The 23,293-nt window shown below is 34.5% G+C and overlaps 1 long non-coding RNA gene across 1 annotated transcript; it reads right to left on the bottom strand.

Annotated features, from left to right (window-relative positions):
* Window positions 1-1,131: 1,131 nt before the first annotated feature.
* On the bottom strand, window positions 1,132-22,468 carry LOC149261255 (uncharacterized). Its single transcript, XR_016248414.1, has 3 exons — window positions 22,257-22,468; window positions 21,962-22,017; window positions 1,132-1,372 (listed from the first exon to the last, which is right to left on the bottom strand). It is a non-coding gene; the product is annotated as an uncharacterized LOC149261255 (long non-coding RNA).
* Window positions 22,469-23,293: the final 825 nt, after the last annotated feature.

Here is a 23,293-nt window from a genome sequence, read left to right as displayed (position 1 = left end):
AATATATAGAACCCAATTTTTCTCTCTGCATTGGTAGTAGCCAAATGACTAGAAACAACCACAACAAAGGATGATTCAAGCCTTCTGTTACTTTGGCCATAGGAAAATTTGTCTAAAACTCACTTAATAAAACTTCATATAAAAGTTTACAAGTTTACATTACTATTGTTATGTAAATATATGCCATTGATTAAAAATAGTAAAAATATGTTGAATTTTTATCATTATATTATTTAGATAACTTAAAATTTATTTTATTATTTTTTTTAGATTTGTCTTTTTTCCTCACATTAATAATAATGAAATTTATTTTAAAAATATTAACTTCCAAATCATCTAAATACACTCACAATTTTAAACTCACCAAAAACCCAACAAAATTTTTAAAACCAAATATATAAATAATGAAAAATTTGAAAATTAAATACAATATAAACTTCCCAATCATCTTAATTCGCTCAACCTTTCAAACTTACATAAAACCCTCCAAAAACCAAAGCAAAACCAAAAAATTGAAAGTTAAATACAATGATAAAGTGTGCATGAATATCTACATAATTTTGTCGTTAAATTGGCATCAAAGATTTTTTTGCTGACACTGATTGCGGCAAAATCTCATGATACCCCATTATTAAATTATATCGTTTATATTTCTTTGTCTTCGCATGAAGCAAAAGGCTAAAGTAAAAAGCACCACAAGAGATTATATAATTTTGAAATAGGATTATATCCCAATCTTGACAATTTTTAAAAAGTGAAAAGCCCCACAAGAGATGATATAATTTTGAAATAGGATTATATTCCAATCTGGATGGTTCTTAAAAGTCCAACTTCAACCCAGGTGGGGTCAAAGCAATAGATCTGTATTATATAAGATATAAGGAGTAAATCTTAAACCATTATAATGTTGATCAAATAATATTTGAAATAAAGAGATCCAAAACCATTGATTCAAATAATTGAACTGAATTGAAAGATGGTCTACAAAGGTATATAGACAAGCTTTTCGTTGAAGAAATGAGTAGGGAGAGATTCCTAATGTTGTGCAGGGACCAGTAATTGATATGGTACTGGTCCCACCAAACCACCGGGAATTGAGACTTTTGCAACCAATATTTAAACAAAGATAAATAATATTAAGTATAAATAAGTATTAATTTATGTCCAAAATTTCCTAATACATTGACTGGGCCCACAACTGTCCATAAATAGTATCTTAATACTTAAGAGTGCAAACCATATTGACCCAACTAAAAAACAGATAAAACCATAAATGCTTCCAAAATGGTCTATTCCAGAAGTACAAAGTAGTAGTCACTTCAACCCCCACTCATCAGAACTGAAGCTTTGTATCCCAAATAAATATCCATACCTACACATAATAAAAGAGAATGTATGTCAGCCATAACTGTTGTGTTGTTCAACAACTAAACCCCTTATGTTCAATAAATGACACCCAACCCAATAACATTTAAACCCATTTTGTTTAATAAATGACACCCAACTCACTCTATTTCTCATTAAAACAAATCAAAGCACATGGATCAACAAATAACAAATTCCCAACCATTAGATCACATCAAATTAAATCCAGACCACACATTCAAAATGAAGCCATTGCAATCCATCCCCATCCATGTCCACCAATTAAATTCAAGTGCCAAAAACTATAAAAGAAGTTCAACCACTATTGAAGTTGCATCTTATGCTTTCAAACTATTCAGCAACCTTGAAGACAGAACATCACAAAACAGTTGCCAGTATATCCAGGATAGTTATATCAATTACAACACATTTTTCTTACAGTTCTATTTTCATTTATTAGAGTTCTTACAGTTTCAGTTCTTACAGATTCAGTTTCACTTTCATGAAAATCAACACACAACCTACAGTTCTATTTCACAATTCACCTTCTTACAGATTCAGTTTCACTTTCATGAAAATAAACACACAGCCTACAGTTCTATTTCACAATTCACCTATTTCTATTTCTATGTTCAGACTTATAGACGTATTGATGTGCCCGACAAGATTTTATTGAAAAGCATAATCAAATGACTACTACTTAAGAAGAGCCAACATATAACCAGGAGGATCAGACGAAAACAGACTGTAAGGAAAATACTGTTAAGGAGCACCGAGATATAACCACAAGGATATGACAAAAATAGACAGTAACGAAAACACTGTTAAGGGGAACCGAGTTGTAAGATGAAAACATACAATAAGGAAAATATTGTTGTATGCATAAGTTGCTTAAGGTATGTGAATTGAATTTTACATTATGGGTAAAGTAAAATTAGTGGTGTAAGTATCTCCTTGCTATAATTGAGTTACATTACTATGTTCTAATTCAAAATAGAGTCCCCAGAACAACATTTATAATGATGATCCATCTCAAGGCACTAGTCATCAGAATCTATGATTGGTATTATGAATGATCGGAATCAATAAGAATCGAGGCCCCTCACCTCATCAGATGCAGCTATCACCCGAGCTATCACTATGAAATGCATTCCTCGCATACGAATTAGTATCCCAACACACAGATATAGACCTCCACTCATAGGAGTTGTGGCCACCGTAAGATATGTCAAAATAACCCCCACCCAAGTGTGAAATCATGCGAATGAGCTAGGGAACTACCTTAATAAGCTTTCAAGTGGTTAACATAGTGTCAAATCACCATAAAAATGCATGCAATAAGGCTAGTGCTCCATCAAGGGATGTTGGACACATCATAACAAAGTGGTTCATGTGTGCAATTCCCTCATATCTCCTAGGACATTCTAACTAGGAGACTTCAAACTCGAAATATCTAGACAATGTGAACAACGAGAAAGTAAGCTAGTGCCCTCAATAAGAATGATCTCCAAAATTGCAAACCATAAGAAATTCAGCATCCAAAGTGCTAGGGTGCTCCATCTTAATGAAGATTAATCACAACCAAACCATGGTGAAGCACCCTTAATTTAACCATCATACCAAGAAGCAAATTATTAACACTTGAAACTTAGGGAGACCCTAAGTTGATGGGTTCCCACTACATGAAATGCATGAAGTGTTTAATAGTTGCTAAGCTGAGACAACCCAAACATGCCAACACTGCCAAATAATGAGGGTGCACCAGAACATCAAGAGTTTAAACCATTAGGCACATGCTAACTCATCAATTAGGCCACCACTAACATGCTAGAACATCCCATCCCACACTCACCAGCAACCATCGTGGCAATAATTTCACCCCAAGATAGCACCATTTATAAGCCAAAACACAAATGCACCCCCTGTCCATCAAAACATCTATCAATGTGATCTTGCAAGCTTGATCCTTGTGACAAAAATTCACTAGTGTTGTGATGAAAATCACAAGTGCAAACCTCATGTAACATGAGGGGTAACAACCTGTACGAAAGGGGTTGGCCCTGTGGTTGTTTATTGTGCTGTGGTTTTAAGTTTTAATTGTTATAGCACCAAAAACCTTTCACACAACAAGCCCTGTAATTTCAATTACCAAGATAAATTAATGCATAGGAAATCCTGGTGTGGTTTATTTCTTTTTGCCTGTTTCTGTGCATGCTCGTCTGTGTATTTGAGCTTTCAGTGCAAGCTGTGCTAAAGTGACTGAGATTGTAACAGGTAGGGGTGTCCTCTAGTGTCGGCATCACCAAATCAAAGATGAAGACATATACAAGACATCATAGTAGCATACCGAACAAGATGCTACTATGAGCAACAAATGCCCCAACTACTTTTATCATTTATCTTCTGGATGGACACTATATTAGCAAATCGTTGAACAAATTTTTACTTGTTTTTCCTTGATGATACTTTGACGACTTTTAAGTTCAGAGGAGAACATAATGATCATATCAGGCTTTTATTGCAAGCGCTTAGGGAACAATAGCTTCATGTCAAACTCGGTAAATGTTGTTACTAAAAATCTAAGTTTTCTTCCATTTCCATCCAGTTACATCACTGCAGTGGAAACGTAGGGATGTGGTCAAAGGACAGGTTTGGAGAAAGGGATGCTGAGGCAAGAACTCTATTTGTAATCTTCGACTTCTGTAATAATACATATTCCAATGTCAACCAATCACTTACAGAAAACAACAAAACAACAAAACAATATTTTAAGTAGTCAAACCGAACAAGAGCTCTGTTGGGAAATGCATAACAAAACCAATCAATACAGTCATGGTATTTTAAGTGTAAAGACAAGTTATCAAAACAACAATCACTGATAATTTTGAAGACATACAACAAAATGATTCCGTATATTTGATTTTTCAAGGATACTAACATACATGTTGATAATTCCCTATAATAAAGCAGAAGTATTTTTGCCTTGTATAAAAGCATAATTTACAAATATTCTAATGTCTAAATGCATGCAATAATTTTACAGGTTGTTGCATCTATGGAAAAAGGAAGTTATGTTGCTCGTACAAGGAGAAGTGGCAAGAGAGTGACAAGGGGTGCGCAGCTACGATGCACATCGTCTGATGAGGACAAGACAGTTGATGTCAATGTCAACAATGCACCAGGGAACATTGTTGAGGATGACCATGTGACGGCAGCCGATGTTAACACACCATCAACCACAGAACCACCGTCAACAACAGTCCAAGGGGCAAGTTCAACTAAAAAGATCAGTGCTATAAGAAGATGGACAAAAGAACAAATGTTAGTTGCAATTGATGACATAGAGTTTAATGGATACTCAGTTTGGGCATCTGCAAAAAAACATGGTATTCCTCCCTCATCAATACATTATTGGATAAATGGACTAACTCATACAAAATGTAGAAGGCCTCTTACAGTTATGACTAAGGAGGAGGAAGCCGAGGTGGTTGAGTGGTGTAAAGAGATGGCCCAATTGGGACATGGGCTAGAGTTGATACAACTCAAATCCACAGTTGCTCAAATCTGTCAAGGGAGGCCAAACCCATTCAAAGATGGGTTCCTGGTAAATCATAGTGGTTTGGGTTTAATAAAAAGCATCCAGAACTTGTATTGCGTACTGCTGAGGGCCTTGACAGAGACAGAGCATTAAATTTGCGCCCCACAGTTGTGCAAAAGTTCTATGACACACTTTCTAGTGCTTACGATAAACATTCTTATGGAGCAGACCATATATGGAACTGTGATAAAACAGGTTTACAGGTAGGGAGGAATTGTGGCATGCGGGTAATTGCCAAGAGAGGGAGCCAAAATGTGCCAAAGATTTTGCCTAAGAGTAGGGAGTGGATAACTATTTTATGTTGTGTCAATGCAATTGGTACTTCAATCCCAGGATTTTATCTATTCAAAGGTAAAAATCAACTGAAAAACTATATACATAACTGTGAACCAAGTGCATGCATGGCTGCACATCCCCATGCATGGATGACTAAAAAATTGTTTTTAAGTTGGCTTTTTCACTTTTCTGCATCGGTACCAGGTGGCGTCTCGCCTAATAACAAACACCTACTGATATTAGATGGCCATGGGAGCCACATGGTTGTACAAACAATTGAGGAAGCAAACAATTTAGGCATCGACTTGTTGACATTGCCCGCTCATACCACTCACAGACTGCAACCCTTTGATGTTAGTGTGTTTGGCCCTTTCAAGAACTATTTCAGGTCGGAGCGTGCTGCATGGATGGCAAAGAATCCAGGGGTTGAGGTGAAAAGGTTCGAGCTAGTAGAGCTTGCAAGTAAAGCTTTTAAAAGGGCTTTGACACCATAAAATATCAAGGCTGGCTTTAGGAGGACAGGAATCTGGCCACTAAACTATGATGCTCTTATGCATGATACTAGTTGTAGCCAAGCATTTCGTGCGGATGGTCAGGAAGAAGGGAATGCCCAAACAGGTGTTGAAGTGCAAGAAGTAGATGACCAAGATGATGTTGTTGCAGCTGGTAATATGATTTCCCTATCTCAAGGACACTTATATGTTGAAGATGATGAAATGGTATGTGAAACACAATATAACCATGAACAAATTTGTAGTAACATGGAGATCGTTCCACCAACTCAAGAACATGAAACTCTTATTGTTGATATTGTTAATGACATTGTTGAACATGTAGTTGACAATGACCAATTGACATTCTCAAGCCAAGTAACCCCACCTTCATGGCTAGCAGAAGCAATGATTAATATGAATGCACATAGTGTCTCAGTAACCAATGAAGAAAGCATGAACATGCCCTCACAACCAGCAGAATTGAACAGTGAAATTGTTCATTTTTTTGTGGACAATAGATCAATGGAAGAAGATGAAGCACATAATGAGGCATCAAATGAAGATAATGATATAGTTCAATCAGTTCCATCAGATACTGAAAGGGAAGTACCAAGCAATGACATGCAGGTGGGAGGGGTGGAGAAGACACTTGGCCAGTTCCTAAAGCTATCATTAGAGAGAGTATCAATGAAAAAAAAGCAAGGTGCACCGAGTAGTCTTCGTTTGGGCCGAAGCTCACAGTTACTCACCTCAGAGGACTATATAAACCTGTTAGTTGAGTCTGAAAAAAAGAAATTTGAAATGCAAGAATTAAAACAGAAAAAGAAGGATCTAGTCAAGGAGAAGAAGGCAGCAAGGATTGTTGCAGCGCAACGTCGAGCAGATGAAAGGATTGAAAGAGATAAAGCAAGGCAAGTTAAGGACCAACAAAAACAAATGGCAAGACAGGAAAAGGAAAAAAGAAAGGCACAACAAATGCTTGAAAAGGAACAAGGGATGATCAATATGGTTGACAATGATACAAGAATAGCTGATGAAACCAGGATTATTTCAAACTCATTGGACTCCATTGCAGATAATACACCATTATTCCAAGATCTCATAAACATTCAAGTGCCTCACTATCAAACTAAGGGTTTACCCACTTGCCTTATTCCTACCAGAGTTGGTGTCAATTCTATGTATGCTCATTACACACCTCCACTTAATGCAAAGGTCAGTAGTGCAAATGTGAGATATGGGTACTCAATACCTCCATGGTTGCAAGCTGCAAATTGGAGTCAATCATATGGCAGCAATCAACCGTTTCCTAATCAACCCTTGATAGGTAGGCCAACCTACCTGGCTCAAGAAGGTAACTCGGGGAGTTTTGGCACTCAAGATTCTCAGGGCCATAAAGAATAGGGGTGTCATATGTTTTTGGTTGTAACCACATTATGATGTGGATTTTGGATGAATTGTATCTTTTTCTTGTCGCAGAAACATTTTGGCTTACAACCTAGGTTGTTTTATTTCATAATGTGTGTGACATTGTATCAAAAATCCATTTTAGAAGGAACATCTATAGTCTATTATAATGTAGAAATCTTACAAGATTCTCAGGGTCATAAAGAATAGGGGTGTCATATGTTTTTGGTTGTAACCACATTATGATGTGGATTTTGGATGGATTGTGTCTTTTTCTTGTCACAGAAACATTTTGGCTTACAACCTAGGTTGTTTTATTGCTTTGAAACACTAACAACATTATGGTTCTATACATTCACTACATTGAAAAGCCAACAGCAGCTTGGTTGGTTGTAAAACAGTTTTATTTGCAAGCAAAGCACAAATGTTTATAAAAAATTGATTATTAACATTGAAAGACTATTTATTACAGTGGAAGAAATGCTTTAACCTAGGTTGTTTTATTGCTTTGAGGAAGGACATGGCATAATAAATTCACCATCTAGAGCTAAGAGAATGAGAGGGAGGATATGTGGATGTGATCCTTCATACACATGGATAGTGCCATGGTCCATTGCAACAACATCAAGGGAAACTGAAAAGGAAGCTAGGGGTGACGATGCCTGAAATGCTTCGGATCTAGCAGTTCTTTTAGATGATGAGGAAGTAATCATCAACAAGAAGAAACCATCTAGTTTGGTTCCATGTCCCATATCCTGCTAGGTCCCTTACTATAATTTGACCTTTTCCCCAACAAAAGATAGATTAAAGAGGACAAATACCTACTGAACTGCTTGGGATCTATCAATTTTTCAAATGATGAGGAAAGTTGAAGCAATCATCCACATCCACACAATCTCAAAATCACTAATCGACATGCTTACTAAGTTCATTCACATCCACAAGCCTATCTCCAAGATGATGGTGTGGAAGGAAAAGTAAATGTTAGCAACCCTCAACTGAAAGTAGCTAATTTAGAAACTAAAAGCCATGCACAAAAGTCACCTTTATGTTAACTTTAGATCCGACTTCTATAAGATTCCTTCTCTACTTTAATAATGCAACAATTTTGTAAGGAACGATGATAAGTATAGGAAGGATATATTATGCAAAAGTTAATCTTCTCGAAGAGTAGCTAGAACATGTTGTGTTATATGAAAAATACAAATCAGAATGTCAATGTAATGTTTTGCAATGAGATGAGATGCAAACATGCAATGCTCAAATAAGAAAGACAAAAAGAGAAACCAATGAAGTCTGCCACACAATGGATGCAAACATAATAGTTAGACCTGAAACCAATGGCTCAAAAAACACACCAACCTATGAAATATTTAAGAGAGATGATATCAGTCCACAAAAGATGCTACAATGATAACTTAGATACTTATTCCCCTTTTGAAATTGTTATGTCAATTCATATTATGTCTTGGGGCTTCTTTTTCCATTGCAAAGATGAACAATATTTCACAAAATAAATCACTTAATACTTCACCATTAGCTTCAAAATGATGCTACCAAGACTGATAAGTGATTTCTTAAGGATATTAAACCTTAACAAATTGATTTCTTCCCACTGAAACAAGTACACCAGATCTCGAAAAGCATATTTCAGATATCAGAAAACATATACCAGACCTTAGAAAAACACTTGGAAAGTCACCAACAGAAAAACATATGACTTTATTAGCCTCTTACGGTCAATGTGCAATGGTCTTGGGCTTATTATTATTGTCTTATGGTATTATTAAGTCACAGTAGCAGTATGCTTCAGATCTAATTATTCATTGCAGTCAAGAAGGATGGTAGAAAGTAGGCCACTTTAAGCAGTATTTCAACTTTGAAAGAATAACCTAGATCTAAGTAAGCTTACCTACAACATCTAGACCTAAGAGAATAAGAAGGAGGATATGTGGATGTGATCCTTCATACACATGGATAGTTCCATGGTCCATTGCAACAACATCAAGGGAAACTGAGAAGGAAGCTGGGGGTGACGATGCCTGAGAGTAGGACGATTCTTGAAATGCTTCGGATCTAGCAGTTCTTTTAGATGATGAGGAAGTAATCATCAACAAGAAGAAACCATCCAGTTAGGTTCCATGTCTCATATCCTGCTAGGTCCCTTACTATAATTTGACCTCTGCCCTGACAAAAGACAGATTAAAGAGGACAAATACCTACTGAACTGCTTGGGATCTATCAATTTTTTCAAATGAAGAGGAAAGCTGAAGCAATCATCCAAATCCACACAATCTCAAAATCACTAATCGACATGCTTACTAAGTTCATTCACATCCACAAGCTTATCTCCAAGACGATGGTGTGGAAGGAAAAGTAAATGTTAGCAACCCTCAACTGAAAGTAGCTAATTTAGAAACTAAAAGTCATGCACAAAAGTCACCTTTATGTTAATTTTAGATCCAACTTCTATAAGATTCCTTCTCTACTTTAATAATGTAACAACTTTGTAAGGAATGATGATAAGTATAGGAAGGATATATTATGCAAGAGTTAATATTCCCGAAGAGTAGCTAGAACATGTTGTGTTATATGAAAAATACGAATCAGAATGTCAATGTAATGTTTTGCAATGAGATGAGATGCAAACATGCAATGCTCGAATAAAAAAGACAAAAAGAGAAACCAATGAAGTCTGCCACCCAATGGATGCAAACATAATAGTTAGACCTGAAACCAATGGCTCAAAAAAAACACCAACCTCTGAAATATTAAAGAGAGATGATATCAATCCACAAAAGATGCTACAATGATAACTTAGATACTTATTCCCCTTTTGAAATTGTTATGTCAATTCATATTATGTCTTGGGGCTGAATATTTTTCCACTGCAAAGATGAACAATATTTCACAAAATAAATCAATTAATGCTTCACCATTAGCTTCAAAATGATGCTCCCTAGACTCATAAGTGATTTCTTAAGGATATTAAACCTTAGCAAATTGATTTCTTCCTACTGAAACAAGTACACCAGATCTCGAAAAGCATATTTCAGATATCAAAAAACATATACCAGACCTTAGAAAAACACTTGGAAAGTCACCAACAAAAAAACATATGACTTTATTAGCCTCTTATGGTCAATGTGCAATGGTCTTAGGCTTATTATTATTGTCTTATGGTATTTATTAAGTCACAGTAGCAATATTCTTCAGATCTAATTATTCATTGCAGTCAAGAAGGATGATAGAAAGCAGGCCACTGTAAGCAGTTTTTCAACTTTGAAACAATAACCTAGATCTAAGTAAGCTTACCTACAAGCACATACTTATGTAAATTATCTTAACTATCAAACACATCCATAAGGTGATAACCCTGATTCCATAAGGTGATAAGGTTGTATATAACTATAGATATAATTTAATCCCACGCCATCTAGAAGTGTTATTAACCTAGTTGTGACTAGAAGTGCAAGAATTCACATATCTGTATTCAAAAGAACCTGTAAATAGTAGAAGAGAATGAACAAAAACCTGAATGCTAACCGAGATATGTGAATTCACAATAAAGTGTTATCCACTCCACTAGATTTCAATCACTTAATTTCAAATCCCGAGAAAGAACATCTTTCACCCTCATGATAAAAACTCCTTTATATTATAACAACATTCATATAAAAACTGGTAGAAAATTAAGAATAACAACATTCATATAAAAACCAGTAGAAAATTAACAATAACCACAGTAAACTTTCATTACGCTGATATTCAGAAACGATAGCTCCACGTAAGAACCCTCCCAACTAGGGATGTTTTCCAAAAAAAAATCCATCTTAAAGCACTGTAAGATGGAGGGTCTTTGCTTTAAATAGTAGAAGAGAATGAACAAAAACCTGAATGCTAACCGAGATCGAAAATGGAAAAGAAACCCGCCTTGCTAAATGAACCCTTATCGAGAGAACACTTCGAAAGATAAAGATTCGAACCTAAAGACCCCCAAAATAGAGATTGTTAAAATAAAACTCACTGGAGAGGTTCTGAGGTGAACAAAATAAAATTGAGGTAAACGTTACCTGTGTAAAATACTTGGAAACCATCATAACTCTAAATGCCTACTCAAATAGAGACCAATGCTTAGAGCCATAGCCATTTTATGTTGACATTAATGTCTAGCTCCATCTCGGTTATGATGCAAAGAGGGTTGCAGAGCTCACTTGGAAACCTAGAGTGTGTAAATGAGAGTGAGGAGATGTGATGGGAAACCTGCAAAACCCTAAACTAGACAACCTGCAAAACCTTAAACCCTCAAAACAAAAGACTAGACTATCAAGAAACAAGCCATTTTATGTTGACATTAATGTCTAGCTCCATCCCGGTTATGATGCAAAGAGGGTTGCAGAGCTCACTTGGAAACCTAGAGTGTGTAAATGAGAGTGAGGAGACGTGATGGGAAACCTGCAAAACCCTAAACCCTCAAAACAAAACCCCTAACCTACAAAACCCAAAACCTGCCATGCAAAGTTAACAAAAATTCCAATAAGGTGTTTTGTGTTGAAAAACACATCAGAAATGGCTGGTAGGATTAAAATCCTACCGGATAGAAGCCATGTCCAAGTCCAGAGCTCACCACACCTTCGCCAGACCTTCTCCAGAGCTTGCCACACCTGCAACAAGTTGGAAATTAGCAATTGGAGAACAAAAAACCCAAACAAAAAACACAAAATCCTGCAATTACCTGTAAATGCAACCTTCGACCTCGAACTGGCTGAAACTGGTACTGGCTCCTCCCCAAACAACAAATAGTGCGAATTAAATCACCACCAAGGAAACCCTAAACCACCGGCGGTCCTGAATGACCAACAATTGCAGGCAGAAAACCACAAGAACAACAGAAACCCTGTTCCAACCATGGATGCGTATCAGCAAACAATGGCGGACATCAGCTCAACCATGGCGGACGAAACGCGCAGGTACTAGAGCCATCCCACGCCATCGTCGGCGGAGGGCTTCTCCCAACAACTGGACCCGAACAGAAAAACAAGAGGGAAACAACACATCGCAGAAATGAGGCGGAAACAACACTACGGAAGGTGCCTAAGCAAGTTTTGAAACCTTGACACGCTGCCCAACATGAGGCAGTCCACGTCGGACACGTGTCGTACGACGACAGTTCTGGTTCACATGGGTGTAGGCGAGGTGGAGGGGAGGGCGCACAGGTAATGGCATCCCTCCCCTAGCTCAAGAATGTGTTTTAGGAACCCACATTGATTATTCAGAGATTATGATGAGTTGTGAAATGAGAAGCATTTAAATGTTTTTTATTAAAAAAACACACAACTAAAAAACTTTCATTTAAATGTTTTATTTTTCTAAAAAGTAAAAATCTCATTTATCAGATTTCGAAGTTTTAATTTTCTCTTAAAATCCTAAATTTCATTAATAAGAAAAATCCTTACTCTCAATTAACCAAAGCCCTGGGAGTTAAAAATGTTTCGAAGGAAAATGCTCAGTGAGGTTCGTGAGTAGGTTTGTAATAATTGTGTCTCTGACAAGGCGTTAAATCTAAGATATAAATAAGTGGTGGGCATATACTGTCCAGCGTATTTATGATTTGACAGCCTGATAAATAAGCCTTGCCTTGGTTGTATACCATGAAACATGAGAACTCACACCATGTCACTCCATTCACTACAACAAAACCCTGTGATTAGCATCCTTTTTTGCGTCTAGAGACCATTTTTGGTGCTATTTGTGTCCATTTATCAAATATGGTGCAAAACTTGATGCAAAGTTTTCACCAAGTTTTGCACCAAGTCTTACATCAAGTTCAGCACCAGGTATTGTAATAGGTTTTGCACCATATTTTACGCCACGTTTTATGCCAAGTTTTGTGCCATCCTTTGCACCATGTTTTGCATCGAGTTTGGCACCTAATTTTGTTTCACCATCTTTTGCATCATCTATTGCATTCACTTTTTGCGCCTACACTTGCATCAAATTTTGCATCATCTCTTGCATCCTCTTTTGCATCATTTTTTGCATCCATTTTTGCATATTTTTTGCATCCCCTTTGTGCCAAGTTTTGCATCGAGGTTTGTGTGTAGTTCTTGCATCTAATTTTGCAACTACTTTTGTTGCATTGAATTTTACATCTTGTTTTGCATCCATATTTACATCCTCTTTTTCATTTGTTATTGTGTCCACTATCGCATCCATTTTTCTTGTGCCATAATCTGCATCTAGTTTGACACCTCCCTTTGCACCCTTTTTTGTTTCTAAATTTGCATCCACGATTGCATCCTCATATACATCTAGGTTTTCATCAACTTTTACATCTATTTTTAATCCCTTTTTATATCCACTTTTGCGTCAAGATTTGCATCAGGTTTTGTGTCTCGTATTGCATCTACTTTTGCATAGAATTTTGTTGCATCAACTTTTGCATCCTATTTTTCATCTTCATTTTCTTTTTTTTTTGCATCTATCATTACATCCACTTTTGTTGTGACACAATTTGTGCCATGTTTTGTACTTACTGTTGTACCCACGTTTGCTTCCAATTTTGCATCCTCTTTTGCATAAAATATTGCATCTATTTTTGCATCCACTTTTGTGTTGGGTTTTGCGTCTCATTTTGTATCTTATTTTGCATGTACTTCCATTGCATCCATATTTTGAATCCAATTTTGTTTCTCATGTTGCACCCATGTTTGCATCCACTTTTACATCCCTTATAGCATCTTGTCTTGCATCTAAGTTTGCATCTTTTTTTGTGTATATTATTACATCCACTTTTTTTGTGTTATGATTTGTGCCATATCTTATGCCTATCGTTGCAACCCACATTTTCTTCCACTATTGCATCCACATTTGCATCCTCTTTTGTGTCCAAGTTTGCATCAAATATTGTTTATGTTTTTTGCATCCCATTTCGAATCTACTTTTACATCCACTTTTGATTCGTCCAATTTTGCAACTAATTTTTTGTTCACTATTGCACCCATGTTTACATCCCTTTTTTCATCCAAGTTTTCCGCATTTTTGCATTCAAGTTTGTGTCTTTTTTTTTTTTTTTTTTTTTTACATTCATTGTAGTATCCACATTTGTTTCACCACAATTCATGCTAAGTTTTATGCCTACTATTGTGCCCATGTTTCCTTCCACTTTTTCATCCATGTTTGAATCATATTTTGTGTTCAAGTTTGCATCAACTATTGCATCTACTTTTTCATCCACTTTTGTGTCAATTTTTCTGTCTTGTTCTGCATCTACTTATCTTGTGTCCACTCTTCATCCAAATTTACGTCTATTTTTACCCCTATTTTTTTGTTCACTTTTTCATCCCTTTTCCAACACACATCATATTTTTTGCATTGATGATATTTCTTATGACATTGAAAATTATGAACAACTGATGACAATATCAATAATTATAACGATGATGATAATGAAGATGATGAGGATGACATGAATTATGATTGTTATGATAATGACAATGATGATAAAGACAATGCGAGTTATAATGACAATGATGATGATGATGCTAATGACCTTGGCCATTCCTCCCAATTTTCCTCCCAATTTTTAAATGTTGACATGGTCAAAATCATAATAATTATCTTTAGCATCATCTTCCAAGTCATCATCATCTGATCATCATTATCATTATTTTCATCTTGGTCAGCATCAAGAACAATAATGGCATGAATGATGATTATGATGTTCATGATGAAGATGACAACAATTATGATAAAAATTATATTAGTTATGATGATGGGGATGATGACAATTATAATGAGGATGATAATGGTAGTGATGATGATCATCATCAATCATCTCTAAAAAATAAATTTGTTATTTTTCTTGCATATATCATGTGTCCTAACAACCCTTTTCGAGCACTCGTAACATTTTTTACGTTGATGATATTTCTTATGATACGTATAATTATGAACAATTGACGACAATATCCATAATGATGATGATGATGATGACATGAATGGTGATTATGACGATAATGAAATGATGACAATAATGGTGGTGATGATGGTGATAATGAAGATGATGACCCTCCCTCTAAATTAGGGAGGTACTCATAATGAGACAAAAAAGTACTCTCAAGTTGAAATATTCATATAATAAGGGATCTGGATTGATAAGCATCAATGATGATTTACATCATCATAGCCAACATTGTCAAAATAGTAAGGCCTCGACTAACAAGTTTATCTCTCCTTTAGATCAAAGCACATTGTTGGGAGGCATAAATTTGGACACCACTGCCTCTCTAGGCACTTACCCCACCGGGATGTTCACCACTTATGTCCTCACATGATCATTTCCTAGTCCACTATCATAATATTTGACACCAGGAAATGTCAATCCCCATGACTATTCTTATCTTGGATTAATGTACTTGACTTATGGCGATTAGTCCTAGTCACAGTCTAAATTGTCAAAGAATATTGGTCCTAGATGTTTATCCAATCCACCATTCTCCCTACTAGTGTCTTTACTACGCTTACGATTGTTAGTCCTGGCCATAGTACATGACACATGGATAATATGGTCTCTACCCTCACTCCCTCTCAACCAAAGAGGAGACATCCATAAGCATAAGATTTTCTCAAGAATACCCATCATTTTCATAGAGAATAACATCATTAATTTACTTTCATCACATGATGCCTTTATGATTAAGCATTCATAGATTTGTGGCAAAATATTTCCCCTTTTGTCATTTGTGATTAAATAAAATCAAAGAGTGAAAGCCAAAATCATTAAAGATACACCATATTGATTTATCTAAGTCTAAACTCTAAGGTTGAAGTGAAAATTTATGTAAATCTTATATATATGAATTGTGCCAAACTATGAAAAACTTATTCCCTAAGTCCTATATATGAGAAAATTAAAAATAAAGAAAAATAAGGGCCAATGAATGGTAACTCATGTATTCACTTCCTCTTTGGAAAATATATGAATATATACACTCCTAATCACACTTGATCACATGTTTGTGATGGTTAAATCATGAATTCCTCTTTTCTCCTTGCGTTTTCACTTCATCATTTAAGCACCTAATTGAGGATCTAGGGAATGTTTGTTGCCTAAGGATTTCATGTCTACTCTTGGTTTACTTATGTCACACTACTGTCAATTTATGTGACAAAGTGAAATACATAAGTTTGTAGAGTTATTAGAGCGGTGTATTAAGTTAGTCACCACACATGTATTACATCTCATTGATCCACATGTATGGGTTGGAGACTCATTGCTTGACAACTTTAATGGAGACTACTTTATGGCTTTAATGGTATAGCTTACAAAATATCTTGTTAAACATTGTGATTCATCCTTTCTTTTCCTCGAGACACTTGATAATATTGAAGTCACTGCCAATAATCCATGGAGATGGGGAGTATAAATTACTTGTGCTAGAAATAGAATTGAGAAATAGAGGTTTTCCATTTGCGATATTGGAGTCATAGACATTGGATACATGGTAGTAGTCCTCGATGTCAATTAACTAAAATTGTATTGTCATAATGCGAAAAGAGGTAAACATATTGGTAACCTTGATGTCTTGATAATTTCAAATAATAACCATTCCACCCAAGTATCTCTAAGCATCAATTGCTACTACTTGGAAATTCCTCGCCCATTTTCTAATTATATGAGGTAGAACCTCACTTAATATTTTTGCTTCTTATATCAACATTATTGATGGGTGCTTTGTGTACCATTTTTTTTTTTAGGAATCTTTGTTTTCCTTTACTATTGAGGCCCCTCATGTTCCATGAGACTATTTTCATCGAGAATTTACATAGAAAGGAAGTATAATGTGACTAAAAAAAACTTGTCTCAAGATTTAAGTGCTTGGACAATTCCACTTCATGACTCTTATATTTCCTTAACTTGGGACCGAATGTTGAACTTGATGGCCTTAAGGGAAATTAACCAATGAAAATCTGAAAAAGAGGTGACTTTTGATTTTATCACATACAATTTAATATACTAAAAAAAATATCCATAACAATTACATCAATCAATGAATCATTAAAAAAAATATCCAAAACAATTTCATCAAACAATGAATCATTGCATTATAAAATACAATCTATAAACATTTTGGGAACGTTTTGCTAAAACCTGCTCAAAAACCAACATATTTAATATTAATATTTAACAATAATATGGACAATAACACATTTTGATAAAGTAAATAACATATTGTCAAGCCTAAAAAATGTCACTAACAGAAAACTATAAAGCATGCAACTAATGGAAGTGACCACTCAAGGCCACCATAAGACAATTAATCTATTAAGACCAAGATTAATGGGGACAAAGAACTACAAAGGACAAAGGCAAACCTATTTTAACTTTATTGTTTTATTAGCCTGGTTCAAGATGAACATTTCAAGATATCATGAAGAACGTAATTAGTTTTATTGCATTAAGAAAACCCAAGCACATTTTATAACTTAGCAAGGAAGAGATGTATAACACCCATCTCAGCGACACAACACATGGCATTAAGTTACTTTTTATATATAATTTAAACTCCTATCATAAAATCACAAATTTAGCATGAATGGAATGTTTAAAATCCACTTTTATACAAACAAAATATAATTTTTCTTATAGAAAAAAAATACCAAAAACTAAATATTTTTTTTAGAAAATAAAAAAATATTAAAACTAAATATATATTAAAAAAAAAACTAAAACATAAGCAAACTAAAATTTGAATTTGACACTCTTGTTCACTTTCGGAAACTCATATGGTGGAATGTGATCTCTTTATCCTCATCTTTAGCTTTTTCCTAAAACACAAAAGCATACAAAAGCGAGAAAGAGCCATAAAGCATGGGGAAGCCTTTTATTAAGCACAAAAGCATCTAAAAGGTGGAAAATGCCATTTTTATATCAGGAAACATTATTCACCCAAAAGATTTTTCTCAAATTTGAGAAATCTTCATAGCCTTCACTTTCATATATATTGGAGGCTTGGCCATTGAAAAAATGATGGGAATTCTTGTATTATCACACTGTTGAGATCTATCTTGAGAGGGAGAGTTTTGGAGCTACGAGTTGGGGGAGGTGTTGTTGCAACTACATCTGATTGTTGTAACTTTCCTCCAACTCCTTTATTCATATAGATCAATTGTTCTTCCTTCCACATGTTTCTGTTCATTCTTTACTTCTTCTATTTAAATAATGGATGTATGGGATTTTGGTTTATATTTATTTATTCAATAATATTTATATGTTTCTGATAGTTTCGATTATCAAGATATTATGTTGTAAAGGTTGCTTTATTCTCTCTCTTATGTGTAGGACCAAGATTTGGAGCTAGCTAGGAGTGCTTCCTAGATATACTAAAAACTCCAAGAAGACCTGCATGCGAAGACTCACAAGAATTCATTCTCTTTTCTAAATCTATACTCTACATCTTGATCTACTAAGAATCCTAAGCCTTAGAACAACCTTTCTCTTAATTGGTTTGTCATAAGTTTACGGGATAAACTGAGAGGGTTTTATTTTCATCTAACCGTGCATTAAATCCTACAGCAAAATGATATTTAGAAACTTTAATATATTTTACTATGTAAATGAACCTAGTAAAATGAACCCATGAGGGGGTCATAAATGGGAATAAAAGTAAAACTCTAAACAAGAAGCCAAAAGTGGATTTAACCATGGATGCAAAATTGGGAGTAGAATTGGATGTTAAACTAGCCATCAAAACAAGATGCAAACAATGACACAAAAAAGGTTTTAAAGTAAAATTAAAAATGGGTGCAACACTAGGCACAAAGAAGGGAACAAAATAGGGCATATGAAAGGATACCGAATTGGGCGCAAACAAGGATGCAAAAATGGACACCAAAATGAGGATGCAAAGAATGGTGTAAAATTAGGATGCAAAAATGATGTAAGAAAAGACACAAAACAAGATGCAAAATGGGACTAAAAAATGGTGAAACCAAGGATGTCAAAAATGATGCATAACTAGATGAAAATTCAAACTAAAATCTAGGTGCAAAATGAGATGCAAATGTGGACACAAAATGTGGCAGAAAAAAGGATGCAAATTTGGATATAAAAAATGGTGCAAAATTGGACACAAAAGAAGAAAAATGGTGCAAAAATGGGCATAAAAATGGCTCAAATTTGGATGCAAATTGAGATGCAACATTGGATGTAAAATGAGGTGCAACAAATCAGTCAAAACTTGGTGCAAAAACAAATGCAAAAGTAGATGAGAAAAATGGCTCAAAATTGAACGTAACAATAGACACAAAATGGGATGCAAAGGTGGATGCAACATATGGTTCAACATAGGATGCAAATTTAGATGCTTAAAAGGAAGCAAAATTGGATGCAAGAAATGGTGTTAAAAATGATGCTAAATTGGATGCAACAAATGATGCAAAATAGGATGCAAAAAAAGGGAGATAAATAAAATGCAAAAGTAGATGCAAAAAATGGTGCAAAAATGCAAGAAAAATTTGGCACTAAATCAGATTCAACATATGATACAAAACTGGATGAAAAAAATGGTGTAAAAAAAGGTAGAAAAACTGGCACAAAAATAGATGTAAAAATAAGTAAAAAATTAGAAGCAAAAAATGGCATAAGACCAGATGCAAAAATTGGCACAAACTGGTTGTAAAAAAAGCACTAAATCAGATGCCAAAGATGGTGTAAAAATCGATACAAATTATGACACAAAACTAGAAGCAAATAATGCCAAAAAAGAGAAAGCAAAAAATGATGCAAAAAATGGCACAAAACTAGAAGCAAAACCTGTTGTAAAACCAAATGAAAATCTTGGTGAAAAATATGATCCAAAAAATGATGCAAAATTTGTCATAAAAAGGATGCAAAATTTGGTACAAAAAATGACGTTTTAAAAATTGTACAATAGATCCAGATTTAGCACCAGGCTGTTCATCCCAATTGAGAAAAAAATGCACTAAAATCTGGTGCTAAATCTGGTGCAAATTGCCTGTTTTTTTGTAGTGATTAGATACGTTGTACAATGAAACATGTCAAGCTTAACATGTCACTCCATTAGATATGGTGTACAATGAAACATGTCAAGCTTCACGCTTCATGTCAAAGTTGTTGTCTTCCTTCCCACTCTGTGAGAATTTCATGCTTTGATCTGTAACGAGATTATATATTTTGATTTTTAAGAATAATAAGTTTGATCTGTAATGAGATTATCTATTTTTGATTTTTAAGAATAATAATAAATATTTTAATTTAATTTAAAAAATAAATAAATAAATATTTTACCATGATTTTAAAAATAATAAAGAGATATTTATAGATATAGTTAATACCAAATTAGTAAAGTGAATCGCATTAAGAAAACAAAACTGTACAGTAAAACATATCAAGTACATTTAAAAAAAACTGTACAGTGGAAGATATGATCTAACTACATTAGGAAAAAAACATAGCTGTACAGTGGAAGATATGATATATGAGGTGTCAACTGAATGCATTACTTGATTCCAACACCATTAGAATTCGATGGAAGGGTTAAATGGGATGGGATACATATATCAAAGTAATGCACATCATCTCTTTCTTTGGAATCAAGTATTGATTCACATATATTGGATTTATTCTCTTTGTTCTTACTGAGAACACAAACAAGGTAAAAGCTATAGCGGGAAACTTTAAATTTAATTTAATCTACTTCTTTTTAAAATAGAAAAATTAAACTAACGCAAATAATAATGAAAAAAATAAACAGATACCTACCCGTTCTAAGAATAAGAAAAAGTAAACAAAGCAGGAAAACCAAATCAACTGTTACTTCTCTAGGCTTCCTTGTTGAGAATACACAGCGAGCAAACTAATTAAAACTAAACTAGAGATATGGGTAAGGTTTTGTTTCAGGGTTCTGTGAATTGGATAAATTTGTTCAATTATATAGCATTTGGTTTTGGGCATCTCATAGTCCCAAAAAAATGCGATGTATTGCAAATCTTTATATTTCTTTAATATAAATCTATGATGTTTTTTTTTCTCTGGGAAAAAAAATAAAACTGAAGGAATTTAACACTGATCACAAAGAAAGAGATGATGTGCAGATAAGAAGAAATTAAGGAACAATTTGAAGCGATTTAATTTGTTTCTTTTTTCGGCAGATCTATTATTTCTGGGAATAAGGAGAAATTAAACTAGGTATAGATAAGTAAATTGTTAGGTTCATTCTTTCTCATAATAAAAGGCAGGAAACCATATAGGATTTAAATATAATCAAGAAAACCTCGGCAGATCTATTATTTCTCAGAGTAAGAGCAAACATTAACTTCATACCTGAAGCAAACATGAAGGGCAATCCAATGCCAATTCCATTAAATTTTAACTTATTTATTTTAAACTTTCAGAAGACGAACAAGAAATGTTAAAATTATAACACAAAGAAGAGAAAATAAATGATAGGAGGGAAAATTTGAAGTGATTTAATCCGGTTTTCTCTTTCTGTGAACAAGAAGAAATTAAACTAACTGCCGATAAGTAAAAGGATATGATCAGATGTGTTATTACTGAGAACAAGAGCAAACGTGAAACATCAAGGGGAATCCAATGCCAATTCCAATTATTCCTTGGCAGCCCCTGCTCACACCCCAAAAATTGTTTGGCAACTCAAAAATTACAAGTCAGAATTCAAAACTTATTTTCACTCAGTTCTTATGGACAAATTGCAATCAATGTAAAGCCTATTTTCACTCAATTCTTGATGTACAGATGTATTATTTCTCAGCACAAGAGCAAAGGTTAACTTCGTACCTGAAACAAACATCAAGGGAAATCCGATGCCAATCCCAGTTATTCCATCACAACCCCTGCTCACACCAGAAATTGTTTGGCAAGTCAAAAATTAAAAGTCAGAAATGAAAGCTTATTTTCCTCTCACTTCTTGATGGACGAATTGCAATCAATGTTAAACAGGGCAGAAATAAGTATATCTTTGTAGTGTAATATAACCAAAAGCCATATAATAATGCAATACGTGACTACAGATCTGGCTCATTCTCCCTCCCTCTTTAAATTGAGATCAAAATTAATTACAATCCACACTTACAATTTACATTACTCACACAGCTGTTGGAGATCGCTTCCAGACTCCATTATACACAGAATACCACGCCATCAAAGCCTCTTTATCTAAAATTCTCTGTCTCTCTCACATAACGACAATCAAACAAAATTCCAAACCACAGACGGAAGAAACAACAAAGAGGAGCGCTCCAAAAATCACACCACAACAGAAAAAGAACAGAAAAAGAGAATAGAGAAACGAGAAAGCAGTGCGAGAGGGGAGATGAATGAGAATAATGATGTGAACAGTATTATATAGTGCACAGAAAAAGTATTATTTAGATCAAAATGAAAATGGCAATCCAACGGTAAGAGTATATAGAAATTTATAAAAAGTGATAATCTTTGATGATGCCATTTCAAAATTCAATTCCAATTATTGAAAAAATCTCTAATTGAAAAATAAAACCTAAAATTCTAATTGAAATTTTTAATAATTAAGAAAGCATATCGTATAAGATTATACGTGGTTCAATTTGAAATAATAATAACAATTTATTCATTTATAAAATAATAAATGAGAGTTATTTTCCAATTTTTAAAAAACTTTATTATTGTAAATATTTTTTTATATGAATGAGCATAATTCTAATGAGTTCATTTATATATAACAACAATGGTGAAGGAACTTGACAAAGGAAATCACAAGGAGAGAACTATGGGAATGAAAGGAACTCAAAAAGACCAAAACAACCTGAATTGAGTTTGACAAAGGAAATCACAAAGAGAAAACTATGGGAATGAAAGGAACTCAAAAAGACCAAAACAATATGACTTCTGTCATGGAAATCTACTTTGAGTGAGCCACCTTGCATACAATATTCAAAACTCCAATACAAATACCTGCACTTCCTTTACCTTGCTCCAAAACTCCATGTATGCCACACTCCTCCAAGAGTGCTCCAAGAAAAATCTAAGTGTCCAAGAGTATGGGAGATAGAGAATAGAGAGAGAGCTCCAAAACTGAACTGACAAAAAGCTACAAACTGATCCTTAGAAGCCTTTTTATTAATGAGGCCT

The sequence above is a fragment of the Pinus tabuliformis genome, chromosome 6 (genome assembly GCF_031772625.1).
Source record: "Pinus tabuliformis cultivar Carrire ecotype Pingquan chromosome 6, CPIR1, whole genome shotgun sequence".
Taxonomy (NCBI): Eukaryota; Viridiplantae; Streptophyta; class Pinopsida; order Pinales; family Pinaceae; genus Pinus; species Pinus tabuliformis.
This window is presented reverse-complemented; position numbering and strand designations above follow the sequence as displayed.